Consider the following 16279-nt stretch of genomic DNA (forward strand, 5'->3'; position numbering starts at 1 on the left):
GAGGCAAGGGTCAGACTCCAAGAGGTCTCCACTGCTGGCAGTAGCCCTCCTGTCAGAGGAGGAGATGTTGCTGGCTGGGCTGCTCTGCTCCACAGCTCCAGAAATCCTGGTCTGTGCCAGCAGCAGCAGGAACAGCCCAGAGTTGTGCTCCCCATTAGCGGGGACATCCCACTGAGGGCAGAGCTGTGCACAGGGAGCTGCACAGCCCCGGGAACGCAGCTCCCACAGTCACAGGTGACAGCTCCAAGGAAGCCAGCGAGAGGAGCACATTGCATTAATGCCTCCTGCTGCTGGCAGCGCTGCACTCACAGCCCAGCACAGAGCCCACGCTGCCCGTCCTGCGCCACTCCAACAAATCCACCAGGAGCCTCGTCTGAGCTCTGACCTGCTGCTCCAGGAGAGCACACAGACATCCCAGAGCCCCTCAGCCCCAACATCAGCCTCTGGCTTTGCAGCCAGCTGGAAGCAGAATTCCAGAATCACTGAGGTTGGAAGAGACTTCCAAGACCATCGAATCCAAGCTGTGCCCCATCCCCTCCTTGTCCCCAGCCCAGAGCACTCAGTGCCACCTCCAGCCCTTCCTGGGACACCTCCAGGGATGGGCACTCCAAACCCCCCTGGGCAGCCCCTGCCAATCCCTGAGCCCCCTTTCCATGGGGAAATTCATGCTGTGCCCACCCTGAGCCTGCCCTGGCAGAGCTTGTAGGCATTTCCTCTTGTCCCTTGTTCCCTGGGAGCAGAGCCCAACTCCAACCTGGCTCTTCCCTCCTGGAGAAGGTTCCCCCTGAGCCTCCTTTTCTCCAGGCTGAGCCCCTTTCCCAGCTGCTCCTCACTCTGACTCTCCACCCCCTTCCCAGCTCTGTTCCCTTCCCTGGACATGCTTCAGTCCCTCCATGGTTTTTCTTGCCATGAGAGATCAGAACTGGACACAAGATTGGAGATCCCCCGGCAGTGCCAGCACAGGGGACAGGCACTGTCCTGGTCCTGCTGCCACCCCAGTGCTGATACAAAAATACCAATTCTCTCTAAGAATGAGCAATAGCAATAGGCTAATCCTTGTTTTCACCTAGGGATGACCCGAGGGAGCAGGATCGGTATTACAGCCTTACAAACTCTCTGCAGATGAACGGACTCAGGGCAGGTTTCTGTCCAGCCAGCCTCACAGAGATGACAAGGGGAGCACCAGCAGCACATCGTGTGCCTCCCAGCACAAAGCACCAACATTGCTCCCTCACTGAGTGCAGGGCAGGGATGGGAACCCCCAGGCACCTCCAGCTGGAGCAGGGCACAGAGACCTGCGGGCACTCACAGCCTCTGCGGCTGAAGGGGGAGTTTCCTGGGCAACAGCAGCTCAGGGAATGAGCTCCAGCCAGCCGTGCACGGGGGCTGTGGGATTGGAGAGGCTCTCAGGACACAGAGTGCACTCCCAGCGAGCTGAGATCCCCTTCACACAATGTCCTTCCAATGGTGGCATCCACGGCCGAGCCCCCCGTGACAGGCTGAGTGATGTGCAGTGCCACAGAGAAAGAGACGGAAATGTAGCTGACCTGACCTGCAATTTCCCTCCTCTGAGCAAGAGGGTCTTCAGGTCTGTGAGGAGCACTCATGTTTGCTGGTGTGCTACAGACACCTTGGGAGCACCCTGTGGCCAGCTGTCCCTCCTGCTTGCTGACTGTGCAGCTACACCAACAGGAGAAAGAGGAGGTTTGGAGCTGAAACTCAGCCTGTGCCTAGGAGAGGAAACAGCTGGTGGGCAAAGAGAGGATTATTGGGAGGCCACAGAGGATTACTGGGAGGCCACACTCTAATGCCCTTCCCCAGTCACTGGCTGGGGCTGCACAACCCTGTGCTTTCAAGCAGGACAACCTGCACACACCAGCACCTGAGGTCAATGCCCAGGATGATCCCAGCAGCTCTGCTCCTCCAGGCATCCAGTCCTCAGGAAAGCACCCCTGTGCCTCCAGTGGGTGCTCCCAGCCCCACTCCAGTGAGAGCCCCAAGCCCTGCCAGAGAGTCCCACCTGGGCCCGAAGCCCCAGCCAGGCAGGACAGCCCAGGGAGCAGCAGTTGTTTGCCAGCCCCCTCACACCTCCAGGATCTCAGTGGAGAGGGTGTAGCTGCCATACAGACCACTCCATTCATGTCGCTTATGAAATGGCTTTAAAAAAACATTTATTCTTCTTGCCTGCTCCTCATCATTTACTCCTACTAGGACTCTGCTCTGGCGTGTTAAAAACACTCCTACACAAAGGGAAAAGTTGTGGGAACACCTTCTTGCTGCCTACAGAGAACCCACACAGCAAGGAAGCCACACTTTGAGGCTGGCAGGAATAAACTGGCTGGGCAGCAGGTCCTGCTCCCACCTGCAGCAGAAGCCCCACTCCAAACTGGAGCCAGCCCACAGGAGGGAATTGTGGCACAGGGTGGGAGGGGCAGGATAACCATGGCACAAACACATGTTTACAGAGCTTGGCATCTACTGAGCACTCACGCAACCTTTGTAACCGCTGCTAACAAATAATAACAATAAATATTAATAACCCCTCCAGGCTACCTGTGCAGCCATCAGCTCACATCAGCCCCTCGAGCAGCAGCTTGGCCATGACACCACCCAACACAGCTCTGACAGCCCTGCCAGGTGCCAGGAGCAGGACAGGGATGTGTCCAGCAGCAGGAGACAGCCCAGCAGTGCCTGGGCACGGTGGGGGCAGCTCTTGGCACCAGCAGCTTCACCAGCACTGCCACAGCTCCCCCAAGAGCAGGGGAGGGGTTGTTGTGCATCACTTGGATAAAGCCAGAACCGCCCCTTCTACCCGGCCACAGCAACCCTGACCCTGCTGTTTATACAGCTCGCACAGTTTAACACTAAGCATCGTTTAGTCTATCATTTAAATTGACTTAATTAATTCATTCAGCAAGCGGCATTCACACAGAACGCTGCTCTCCAGAGGGCAGGGGCACAGCTTTGAGCTGGGGTGGTTTGAAGGCTGAGCAAGGCTGCCCTCGCCCTCCCCAGCGCTCGTTAGCAGCCCTGGCACAGGGGCCACGCTCATTAGTGCTGCTGGCAGAAGGGGCCACGCTCCGCCGGGGCTCAGCACGACCCCAATTCCATGAGCTGCCTCCTCAGCATCCCTCAGACCCTCCACGCCAGAGACAGACTGCTGAGTCCGGGATGGGGAATCTTCTCTGCCAGCATGGAGCGTGCAGAAGCAGAGCGTGCCTCGGAGATCAGAGGCTGAATTTATCATTTATTATTTATAAGCAGTGCATCTCTCTGAATTTCTGGCAGCTGCTCTCGCAGGGCTCTGCTCTGCCTGCACACCACATGACACTGACTCCTCAGAGCTCTGGGGTTGGCAGGCACCTCTGGGCCCACACCAGAGCACTGGTGCTGATTTGCTCCAATTTAGGACTTCAGGACTTGCCTGGAGATGAGAGATGCACAGGGACCTTCAGGACAAACATCTTTCTAAAAGCTGTCACACTGCCTGACCTCAGCCACATGAAACAGCTTTTCTCTTCCTCTTCACCTCCCCACCACCCCAAATCCCAGCCAAAAACACCTCTCATCCTACCCATACCTATTCCCTTCTCCCACTCCTTGCTGCAATTTCCCATGCACAGCACATACAATAAGTGATGTTTTCTCCCCCCCTCAGATCTATCCTTTCCACCAGTTCCTATTTGCAAGGTGACACCTTGCCTCACACTATCCCAGGAGTCTCCCAGCATTCCGTGTGTTTTTATCCCCTCTGCTTTCCCAAGCTTGGAGAATCTAACAGGAAAGAAAGCACATGGTGCACTAACAAGGTCCCAGAGAATCCTGATGTCCCACTGCAGCTGGGCCCACCAAGTGCCAAAGATTTAACTGGCTTATTCCCAGCCTCTCTGGAAACAGCTCTTTGTATTTTCCAAGTTCCTGCTGTTCACCCATGGTTCTCATCGGGAATAACAACCTCCTTCCCCTGTCAGATGCCAGCTTCCCTATAAAGAAACTCAATTAAGAGGTTAAGAAACCATGAAAAAAAAAATCCTGCTCAGTGTTATAGAAACCCAGCAGTGATGGATCCAGCACACGACTCCCACAGCAGCACCCACACCACACTGCCTGCCCAGCACAACCATCCCTGCCCCTGGCTGAATCTCAGCCTGCCCCAGCCAGGAGCCCCAGCTCAGCCTCCAGGCTTCCCATGGGGATTGCCAAGCCAAGGAACCCCTGCCACTCCCTGCAGAGCACCTGGCACACAGCTGCCCCAACAGTGGGCACACAAAGGACTCCTCCAGCTGCCCTATCAATCTGCCAGGAGCCATGAGCTGTGAGCTTTATGAAAAATGCATTTTCTCACCTCTCCACAGAGCGTCAGTCGGTGGTGACAGCTCTGACTCCCCGTGACAAGCCAGGGGACAGGGAGCAGCGGGGAGCAGGATGGCACACGGGCAGCAAACGTGGGGCTCGCCTGCTGCATGCCCTGGATGTGTGCTCACGAATAACATGGCATAGCAGCCTGTGGATTGAGTTCATGGCATGCCTGGTTGGATGTACAGCTCTGGCTCAGCTCCCACATGCTTCCAGTTTTGTGGCAAGCTCCCAGTTGAAAAGGCAGAGGCCACTGGGATCCACCTCGTGGGTCAAACCAAATCAGGAGCTGCCAGACTGGCAGTGAAACCTGGGATAAAGCCCTAACAAGCCAATCTCAAACCCGGCCCTGAAGGAGCTCTCTGGGGATGAACACAACCTGCTGCCACGCAGGTTCCCTCAGAACCAGTCCTTGCTTTGCCCCCAGTCCCTGCATCAATCTGGACACATCAACGCCCACACTGGGGCTCAGCTGCTCCATTCCAACACTGCACCACGGTTACAAACACTGAGGTCAGCAGCAACATCTCCCTGTGCTTGGATGAAAGGCTTGATGCAAGTTTGCTTTTTTTCCCTCCCTGCACTGGTCCTTTCTCAGTGGTTGCAGAGGATGCCTTTGTTAAGCAATTAAATAAGCCCTGGGACAGGAATGAGCACAAAAGGAGAGCTGAGAGATTGCCAGTCCCACCATCCAGAAGTGACTCTCGTGGTGGTTGCCGTTCCTCTATCCAGGCATTTCCCACCAAGACTGAAAAGGAACTCTTGCTCCCCAAAGCAGAACAGCCAAAGCCACTGCAGGCAGCATTCCTTCAACAGGGTTTTTCCTACGGAAATTTAAATTAAAACAAGCCCCAAGGGCTGCAAATGCAGAAGCAAATGCACAGACACAGAAAGCTGAGAGAGAATATAATTCCTTCCCTCTCCTGTTGTTCATCTGCCACCCCTGCTTTGGGGAATGGTTTGTTGCCTTTTAGAGCTATTTTAGATGTTACTTGCAGCAATGTGTGGAGAAAACAGTTGAAATGTGATGGTGCAGCATTCTTTTTAATTAAACAATCCCTCAGGCACAACAGAATGGCTCCACTCAAGCCCAGGACACTGCAGGTCTGCCTCCTTGGGGGGAGATGCTGGCCCCACTCCTCCAGCAGAGCAGAAGGTCTCCCAGGCCCCTCTGGAGGTCTGCTATCAGATGGCCCAGATCTTCTGCAGGGTTTGTCCTTCCTGCTGCCATCCTGGCTTTTTGCCCTGTCAGCCTCTGCTAAGCAGAGCTTTGATCCCCAAGTGAGTCCTGGTTCAGGGAACTTCTTTCCTTCTGCTGCCCAAACACGAAGGACATGGAGCTGGAGCTCCCCATCACCTCACCTTCAGACAGGAAAGCTTTGATGTGCCACTGAGTGTCTGGATCTGAGATTCCTCTGGTCTCGTCAAACAGCAGCAGAGCCACAGCTTGTGATCCGTGCAAAAGAGCATTTTCCTTGGGAATGGAAGTCACGCCAGCGTTCATCTCCACCTTGTCATGGCAGAACAAGCTGCATCGGTGCTTCAAAGAGCTCCTGAGCCTTAAATCCTCATAAAGCGTTGACTAAGTGGAGAACCTGTCTCTGAACATCTCATGAATGCCAGCAGAGGTTATGAAACAGCTTCCCTGTGACTGCCTGCACCACCATGGGACCCCGCGCACGCCGCTGGAACTGCAGCACCATGGGCTCCCCTCACAGGGAACGCTCTGCTGCCCCAGGGAGATCTGCACTCATGGGCTATGGAGAGAGAACTAGAGAGCCAGTAAAGCTCCCAGGTGCCACCTGAGCTCCATGACCAGGCTCCCTGCTCCTCAGAGTTGTGGGGTTCACTCAGCAGTACTTAGCTCCATCCCCATTGCCCCTCAGCCACTGCACTCCTAAACCTGCTCTGAGGAAGAAGAAGAACAGAGATGTGTTCTGAGTGGGTTTCCTCCACAATTTTCTCTTCCAATGGACAATTACTCTGTTTGTAACCTCAGTACCTTCCAGTCAATGCACTGTTTCTCATCTGGAGCTCAGACCAACAGCAGGAGATCCAGACACTCAAAAGAAAAATCCTTTTGATAACACACCCTATAAGGAGCCATTTCATGGACTGGCATATCTCAGTAGTTGAGCAGCACTGCTCCACAGAGGGTTCTTCCTTTGACAGTCCTGGCTGTCACTGCACCTGCTGGCTCTGCAAACACCCAAGCAGCAGCCAAAGGACACAGGGACTTTCACTCCCATGTCTTGGTGTTTGCTGTGAGATGATTGGCAAAGCCAAGAGCTCGAAATCTGCTGTCAGGGTGAGCAGCAGGCTGTTCCCTCACACACCCTCAGCTCTGATCAAAGAGGCACCTGCAGCACCTTCCTCTCTGCTGTGGAACACCAGAACATCCTGAGCAGCTGCCTGTGCATCCTGGTGGTGCCATGGCAGGTGGGACATGGCACATCCACCACAGGTCCGCCAGACCACGGCTGTACATGTCTGAGCTTCTCCCACGATGACTGCAGCCCTCAGCTGTCCCCTCCTGCACACAGGTTCTATACCCAGCTGTCCTGCAGAGCTCCTCCATCAGCTGCCATCTAAATGAAGCTGCTCTGTGAATCCAGGCTGTTTCAGTGACAGCCTCCACAGTGACTTCCAGTGACCACACACGTCACACGTCAAGACAAGTTTTGGCACTGACCCCAATGAGGGAGTGAGAAATCTCCACACACCCAGAGGCAGGCAGGGGCAGTTCCTCATATGTCAAAGGGAACAGCAGTGGGAACAGGCCACATGTTTTCTGAGGCAAGGACCCTGACAAATGGTACATTTATTGTGCTATTCAGGAAGAAATAATAACTACAGTGGCCTCCAGTCTCCAGCTCTTTTAAGTCTGTACTTAAAGAAAGAGCAAAAAAAGACCAAAGCAAACAAGGCTTCCACAAAACCCTCTGAACTGGCTTTTAGCTGCTGGACAAAAGCGTGGCAGCAGGAACTGCTCTGCATTGTCCCATCTCGCTCCTGTTTCGTAACAGCCCCAGCACTGCAGGCAAAGCCCTGCTCGGGGGCTGGAGCTGCCCTGACCTCCAGCTCCTGCCTCACCAGCATGCCCCAGGTGTGCTCCAGGTGTGCTCCAGGCGTGCTCCAGGCGTGCTCCAGGTGTGCTCCAGGTGTGCTCCAGGCGTGCTCCAGGTGTGCTCCAGGTGTGCTCCAGGCGTGCTCCAGGTGTGCTCCAGGTGTGCTCCAGGTGTGCTCCAGGTGTGCCCGCCTGCCCTGGCACGTGCTGCCTGCTGGGCTTGTTCATCCCAGGGCAAGGAGCAGGGAGCCAGCCTGGGCACCAGTGATGCCATGAGGATTTTTTGCCTTTTATATACCTGTTATGTATTCTCAGTGCCCTTAACATGTACACTTGTAATTCCTTAAGTCTGATAACTTACCATAAGCCTGGTGTTCTGTTAGGCCAGAAAACCAAACATCCTAAAGGCCTCAGCTGGAGGCCAGAAAGCCCTACACTATCTTGAGAAACCAAGGTCCCCTCTAAAATACATGCTGTAAACTAAAATTAAGCCCATCTAGTGAGAAATACTTTGAAATAGGAAGATATCACACTATTCCTTCAAGCCTCTCATTGAGGCATCTTTGTTAAATATGCTAATTTGCAAGGTCTATAAATTGTATACATGATCTACCATGTGCGTGCAGTTCAGCACATTCCACCTTGGTGAAGTGGTGCACCATAAAGATCTTTATTAAATACCAAGATAAAAACCCTTTATCCCCTAACTGTGTCTGTCTCTTAATTTTAAGACCAAGGAAAAGGCATCACCTGGAGGGTTCTGTGTGCCCAAGGGCATGGAACAGCAGCACCAGGGCTCCATGCACAGCTCCAGGATGATCTCCCAGGAACAGATCCCAGCACACATAACTCTCTGTCTAATCAGGCACTCAGCCCTGTTTTGGAGGAGATTTACAGAGAGGTTTTTTTTTCTCTTGGAAGCAATAATAGATGGACAGCAGGAAAGGGAAGAAATTAATGAACAAGTAATCATTCCCAAAGTTGCAAATAGGAGCAATTCCTCACTCTGAGACAACTCTGGAAAACAAGATTAAAATGCTTAGGGGACATATTCTGAAAACTGCAGGTAATAGAACAGATAAAATGTATTTACACTATCTCACAGGGGACATGTACTTTTTATTCTGCTGAGGAATGTAATATTCTGCTGCTCATTGCAGAGCTAAAAGGGTATCCTAAAAAAAGGAACTTAACAAAGTGTTTTTAGTGGCAATGGGTCTGGTTCCAGAACACAGGTTCTCCTCTGCCCCGCAGCCAACACGCCATGGGAACCACAAGCAGCACCTGCAGACACACCCAGCACACAAACATCATTAATAATCCATGCCAGCAGCACCGTTACCGAGCAGCAGAAGGGAGGCTGGGATGGTGGGGGGGGTCAAAGCAACGCTCCCTGCACTGATGTTTCCTAAGAGGAGGAGGCAGGGCTGCCTTCCTCCACTTCCCAGCGCCCGCAGAGCCGCGGCTGCCAGCGAACAGACTGTGCCTCAAGTAGCCGCCAGCAGAAACAATTTGTCATGTGTCAGATCAAATAAACTCTTATGAGGCCACTGTGCTCCCTGAAGCAGACGGCTGCCAAACTCCAGAGGAGAAATCCAAGGAAGCGAGCCGGCCGTGTCAGCCCCGCGTGCTTGTGGAGCCCAGCACACTTCTGGTGGTGAGACATGAGCTCCCGTGAGCACCCCCACGCCAGGCAGCCACCAGCAGCTCCCATCAGGAACAAGGATTTGGTGTTTAAATGAGCACTCCACATAGTCCAGAAACTCCACATTCCTCATCCAGTGGCACAGCACCTCGCTCATCCCAGGGAGGCCTGAGGAAGGCTGGTATCTGCCAGGTGTCTGGAACAGGCTGCAATGGATTATCACTTGTCTGAGCAAGTGCTTCTTCCCTCCCAGCCAGCACATGCTCTCCTGCTACAAGAATTCCCTCAAAACTGAAATACAGATTACTACTGTTTTGGTTTTTTTTACTTTTAATTACTAATTACTACTTTCTTTTTCATTTTAAATAGTCCTAGAGACTTATTTTTGTTCACTCCCAAGCACCATTGCAGTTCCCCATGCATTGGGCTTGTGCCCCTGTGTTGAGGCCCCTCGCAGGTCCTGTTTGCTGCACAGTCCTGCAAGAGCCACTAAAGCACAGGGCCCAGGCATGTCCTTGTCTGTGATCCTGCTGGGCAGAACAAACCCCTAAAGCTGCTGTGGGCACTTCTGCAAGAATAAATCATGCCAGCAGTACTGTGAGGATCTCAAATCACTCACCTGCTCCTGCAAAAACCAGGCTCAAGCACTCCCTGGTCGGCACAGAGGGCACATCCCTCAGCCCAGGGCTCAGCCCCTGGCTCCAGATGATCCAGTGTGCTCCATCTGGGAGCAGTCACCTGAGCCCTGCCATAGCCAGGAAAGCCTCTCCTTCTATAGATGATGGATAATGGCCCCATAAAAGTGAATCTGCAAGAGGCCTGAGGTTCCTGGCTAGAAGGAGATTAGTTTATGGCACAGTGAGAGCAGCCACACGGAGAAAGGCAGGAGATGCAAAGGAAGGACAGAAGTTGGACGTGTTGCTTCAAGTCACCAGAAAGCAACCTCCTGCCCCAAACCACAGCAACAGAACCTTGACACTGCCTATCAACAAAAAGAAGTGAGCAAATGGGAAATCTGGGAGCCTAAAGCAAGGAATAAGGGAAGAACAAGGATTCAGGCCTGGGGCATTCCCCCAGTATTAGCAGGGCCAGTACAAACCTCAGCTGTGTGGGGTTTTCCCAGTTTATTTAAAGAGCACCCAGTGCCTGATGACGAGTTATATTTATACCCCTTTTATCTGTACCAGGACTCCTCTCCAGCCACAGGGACTGGCAGGAGCACAGGACCCCATCCATTGTTCCAGGAGCCTCTCACCCAGCTCAGAACACAACCCTCAGCTGGCCCAGGCAACCAGGAGAGCTGCAAAGGACTCACGGTGCTGCTTCCAGCAAGGAGCAAACACAGGCTGTGCCTGGAACACGGCAAGTGCTACACCGAGATCCCAGGGAGGAGGAGGAGGAGGTTACAGACTCCAGTCTGTCATTTCCAGCCATGCTTTTCAGGCACTTACAGCTGCACAGACATCAGGAGTCAGGTTCCCACAGATTCCCAGCCTTTGCATGCTCCAGTTTCCAGCCAGCAGCTCTCTGGACTGTGATCCAGCCCAGCTCCGTGGTGGAAAGCAGTGCCAGCTCCAGGCAGAGCCCTTGCCCCCAGCCTTTGAAGGCAGGTTAAGCAGGCAAAGCTTTAGGCATCAACCCAGGACATGGCTTGAACTCACGTCTCTGAATGGAGACTCTTCCTCTGAAAAATTAATGCTTTTTTCAGCTCTCTGCTTTGAGAGATCGCTGAGAGAATCAAAGGGCTGGAGTGCAGTGGGAGTCACACTCGCATCGGGTTCCTCAGCAAACTCTGGTTCTGTTCCTGAACAGTGGTAATTTCTCCAGACACCTGGAGAAACCAAATCTGCCTCAGCCACCCCATCTCACCCTGCTCCTCAAATCTGAACAAAGGAGCCCATTTGCAGCACCAGTGACAAATTTCTTTACCCAAGAACACGTGTCCAAGTGCCACGCTGTGAGTACTCAGATGGTTCCCAGAAGCCTCCTGCTGACGTGGAACACTCTTCCCGAGCTTCCCCACATACACTGTGTACTTGATTACCCCACGCTTGCTGGGAGAAGAGGAACAAAATGCACTCCAGAGCCACTTACCGATTCCTGATTTGAGTACAACCATGGCAGCAACACCATTTGTCCCTCCCTCTCCAAGGCTGGCACATGCCATGTCCAGTTCCCAGAGACAGGAACCTCACACCCAGCCCTTCTGTTCTGTCACCCTCAGGAGGGCCCATCTGGAGGAGCCATCACACACTAGGTACCAACACAGTATTCAAAACTACATGCAGAACTTGCAGAAGCACTTAGATCACCCACGGCTCCTGCTGGAAATTTTCCACAGTCTAAGAGTTTATTTTGTGGGCAGGAAGAGAGCAAGAAAATTAATTAAAGCAGAGTAAGAAGAAAAAAACTCCTCCTGAAGTGAGTTAACTACAGTAAAGCAGCAGTTGTGAGCAGGCCAAGTCCATTTTAAGGGCTATACATTTTCACTTCCACAGTCTTGAAAAGGAAAATGAAGAGACTTTGTTCTGTATGCATATTGTCCACCATTTGTTATTGTCTGTCTATTGATGCTCAGTTGCAAAACAAAATTTAATTAAACCCCACAGTACTGCATTGCCTGCCTTTGAAATATGCCTGCATTAGTGGATCATTACAGTAAATGAAATACAGCTTCATATCGGATTTTTCAAATAACGTCCTAAAACTGTTACAAATTAAATAATACTCCTGCAGAGAGAAATTAAGAGACAGTGTTTTTAGCAAGGGCAAAGAGATGTTTACAGATGAAGTCTGGAACAAGACGTGGAGGCAATGAGGCAGAGTTGCCACGGGGCCCTTCCAGACCTTGTTGGGAGGGTTCTGTGTACCAGAAACTAGAAAGGAAAAGTGTGCCAGGGACAGGCACATGGAAAGGGCAGTGTCCCCAGCCCCCCAAGAATGTCCACACGACCAGACCAGGGTTTTGGGATGTGCTCAACCCAGAGAGGTGTTTCTGCATGGGGGAGAGCTCACTGCAGCCACATACCCTCCACGTCCTCCCCAAACCCAGCCAAAGCAGCAGCAGCCACGGGAAGTGAAGGCTTGTAACCACTCAAAGCACTGAAAAGCTGGACACTCAGTGGGCAAGGAAAGGGATCCAGGAAGGTGCTGTTATGGCAGGATGAGAAATACCTACAAAGGGAGGAGAAAAGCAACAGGAGCTTTGTTATCTCGGGGTAAGTAAAAGCACAGGTGGGTCAGTGAGTCAGCGTTGGGCACAGCAGCAACGCCTGATGTGGAACACAGCAAAGCAGGTGAATATTGCATGAGCCTCACAGCTCTGGCTTCAAGAGATCTTCTCCTTAATAGCACCTGAGCTGATGCCAAGTGTTCTTTGACAATTTATTTACTCCAAGAAATCATTTTCCCTAAATAAGAGGAGCCCGTTACCGCATCCTTCTTCACGCGAGCCTGGAAAAGGCTGCACCCTGCAGCTCCTGTGGCCTCATCTCCATGGTGATGCACCAACACACACACACACACTGACTCCAGCAAGAAGGCAAACCTCCCCAAAGGAAAGGCTGAACATGCCCAAAGGAAAGGCTGAACCTCCCCAAAGGAAAGGCTGAACCTGCCCAAAGGAAAGGCTGAACCTGCCCAAGGGAGAGGCTGAACCTGCCCAAAGGAAAATGCTGAACTTGCCCAGAGGAAAGACTGAACCCGCCCAAGGGAGAGGCTGAACCCGCCCAAGGGAGAGGCTGAACCCGCCCAAGGGACAGGCTGAACAGCCCCCAGGGAAAGGCTGAAGGTGGCAGAGCTCTGAGCAGCACAAACCTTGGCACAAGGTGTGCTGCAGGTGTTGGCAGGCAGGGCTTTCCCAAGAAGCAGAGCAGGTCAGCCTACAAGCAGGCTGGAAATAAAGAAAACCTTGCAAGGGCACCTCTGGATCCATTTTATAGGAAAACAGCAGATTTCCAGCTGCTGCCCATGCCAGGGAGCAGCAACTGAGAGACAAGTTCCTGTAGTTCTCATCAGCCTGTGAATCAATTATTTATAGGAAGAAGGTTCAGCATATAATCATTGAAAGCTGTCGACTTCCAGCCCACACAGAGCTTCCTCTGTGGAAAGGCTGCTGGTCTGTGAGCCAGGGACTCCTCACCCCTCATGTCACAGGCATAAATGAGCAGCTGTGACACGAGGGGATCCATTACACTGCAGCCACAATGAGCACTGGGACCCCAAGGCACTAACAGCACTCAGCAACATCGGGCAAAAGCCACAGGAATACAGCAAATGCAGCCCAGGATCCTTCCTAAAGGAAAAATACGGTGGTGAAAGGGCATTGGGAGTGATGTAACAGGGCTGGCACATGGAGCAGCTGGGGAAGGAGACTCTGACAAGGCTCTGTGGGGCCAGACTGTCAAAGGCAAGGCAAGCACAGCACTCAAGGACCAGCCCAGTGCTCTCCTACCCCCACACCAAAGCCTCTGTAGGGATCAACAGCTCTCAACCACTCACCTGCACATCCCCAAACACTCCCATCAGGAGACTCTGGCTTTGTGCTTTCCAAGCTGGGGCAAAGCCACCCCTGACAGGTAAGAGCAGCACAAGCAGCTTGCAGAGAGGATGGAGATGGCTGAGGCTCTGCAGCTCCCGAAGTGGGAGCAATCCTCGAGTGCCACAATCATCAGGCAGTGGGAGCAAGACAGGAGCAGGGCAGACAGAGGCTGAAAATGAGCAGGCTTCACACTCCCAGGTAGTGCAGGAAATGTGCTCATCCTCAGCTCTCCAGCACTCTTTGAACACAGCCAGAATGAGGTCTGAACATTAAAAACACACCAGAGTGCTGCTCCCAGTCTGCTGGAGGAAATAAAGGGAGGGGGATGTCTGATAGGGAGGAGAGGGCGCAGCACAGGCACCTCTGGAAGAGCCCTGCTTCTGCAGTTCAAGGTTAAACACCTCCTTTGCACTCATCTCTGAATCTGCCTCTCTTTAAAGCTGCACCAGGTAATTAGAATCATTATAACTATTATTAGACCATAATATTATTATAGCATTTTTGCTACACTTGACATCTGTTGGCTGATAGATTTAACTGGTACATAAGAAATAACTGTGCAGAGATTTCTTGCAAATGAGCACCAACACGGAAGACATTAAAGCATTCTGCATTCAAAAAGTTAATTTTATGGAAGGACACTTGAAATAAAAATTCTAAAATTAAGTTAAACCTTTAAAACCTGTCATTAAAGGAATTATTTGGGCTTTAAGTAGGCAACCATTTAAAAAATCCTGAATTTTATTTAGATGCTGAAAGACATATATGTGGCTGGGTATCTCCTTCAGATCAACATATGCATCTTTTTCCCATCTACTCCAGAGATTTCTAAATCATCCTTCCATCTTCCTTTCCCTCTCTCTGCAGCAGGCACTTGAATTATTTGGGCAGAGTCTGACTGCACAGGGAACCACTATAATCAGGGCTCTTACAACCTGCTGTCTGCAAATCCTATAGAATTATCAGCAAACACACATCTAGAATAAAATACTGCTTCCTGCAGCCCATGAAGCCCAAAGGGCTTTGCAAACTAGACTTGGGATGCAATTTATCCACCACTGAGATTCAGCTGTAATCCAGAGTGGAACACAACCTTTCCATCCATATTTAACTACAGCACACAGCCCCCTGGAGAAAAGTGAGGAAGAATCCAACAGAAGCCAAAGGAAGGTTTTAGGGAGACTGAATTTTCTCTCCTGGAACTGAAATTAGGTCAGGGCATCCACCAAGTTGGACACAATGATGCTTGTAGGTGCCTTCCAACTCAGAATATTTCATTATTCCATGACTCTACCATCAGCCAGGGACCAACACAGGAGAACAAAGAGGGCACAGTGTCTCCATCCTGTTGATGGTGTCCCTGAAGCACAGCTGGAGTGAACAGCTGGGTAGCACAAGTCACCAGCCTGGAGAGGAGGAAGACATGAACACCACAGAGCAATCCTGTGTTGTCCTTAAATTCGGTGGGGCCCAAATTTCACCCCACAGTTACACACCCATGTGCAAAGAAAGATGGAATAGCACTTCAGAAAAGGACCAATTCTTGAACTTCAGGCAGCTGAGCCCAGCAGCTCAGTACTCACAGAACCTGGGGAGGGTAGAGCTGGGCAGAGATGTTTGCTCCAGTGAAATCTATTTCAGCTCAAGTAACTCCTCTTCCTTAAGCAGTTGGCACTGAGGTGACAGCAGAGGCCTGGTGCAATGAGGTGTCCTGCAACCACACCCACCATGACACACTAATTAGGAATAAAAGTGAGTGTCATTAATTTCTCCAGAACAAGTAGTTTTCTCTTTTCCAGAGAACAGCAACCACACAAGGAACTTGGAATTGCTTGAGGAGAAAAATGCATTTTTGCTACCTTAGCCACATACAGACAAGCCCAACTCTCACTGAGGAGAGCCCTATGGAGAGAAAAGGGGAGCAGGAGATGCTGGACACAACTTCCCCCATGCACAGCCCACTGCTGAGGCAGCTCTGAGTGGGAAGCAGGGCTGAGGATTGTCTTGGAGCTGTGACAGCCCCAGCAAGCACCAGCAAGAAGCCCCAGGTGAACAAAGTTCATGAAAGCTCTTACAAATCATCTCAGCCTTGAGAAGGAGAGCACAATCCCCCCCTACAGAAACCTGCCCATCACACCTCTGACCAGCACAAAGCAGGTTTTTCACTCTATCCATCTGATGCTTTCAATAGCCAGAGGAGCTGGGTCTGGGCAAGCTCACCTTCATTAGGCCCAGTGCTCATTAATAAGGAAAAAAAGACCAACCAAAGCAACTCAACCCCACACACTTGAGGGGTAGCTATCAGCAATTCCCTGTCACCACAAGAGAAATCCTTGTGTATGAGCCCTGGGAGCTCAGCCCAGGTCTGCTTCTGTTCAACCTTTCCATTCATAGTTTGAACAATGAAGAGAAAGCACTTTTATAAAACCTGAAAGGATGCCCAGGAGTTAAGAGCTGGAGGCACTCTGGAGGTCATGATCAGAATTGATAAACTGAGGAAAAGTTCCCAAAACACCCACAAATCAATAGAAAGAAAAGCAAGGAAAACAATGCAAAGAAGTGTACTTGGAAACAGCACAAACAGAGATCAAGCACACAAACAGAGTCCAGGGGAAAGCTCTCTAGACAGAGGAAACCTGGGGAAAACTGGGGACCAGACTGAATGTGCCAG

General features: G+C 51.7%; 1 protein-coding gene across 1 annotated transcript in view; it reads right to left on the reverse strand.

The window, feature by feature from the left end:
* LOC102045431 (nucleotide exchange factor SIL1-like) overlaps positions 1 to 15320 on the reverse strand; it is a 46508-nt gene extending 31188 nt beyond the window's left edge. Inside the window, exon 1 of the mRNA XM_005429215.1 lies at positions 15192 to 15320. The gene's annotated coding sequence lies outside the window, so the exon portion shown is untranslated. The remainder of the gene's footprint in view (positions 1 to 15191) is intronic.
* Between the last annotated feature and the right edge of the window lie 959 nt (positions 15321 to 16279).

This window comes from Geospiza fortis, unplaced genomic scaffold (genome assembly GCF_000277835.1).
Source record: "Geospiza fortis unplaced genomic scaffold, GeoFor_1.0 scaffold320, whole genome shotgun sequence".
In the NCBI taxonomy this organism is placed as follows: Eukaryota; Metazoa; Chordata; class Aves; order Passeriformes; family Thraupidae; genus Geospiza; species Geospiza fortis.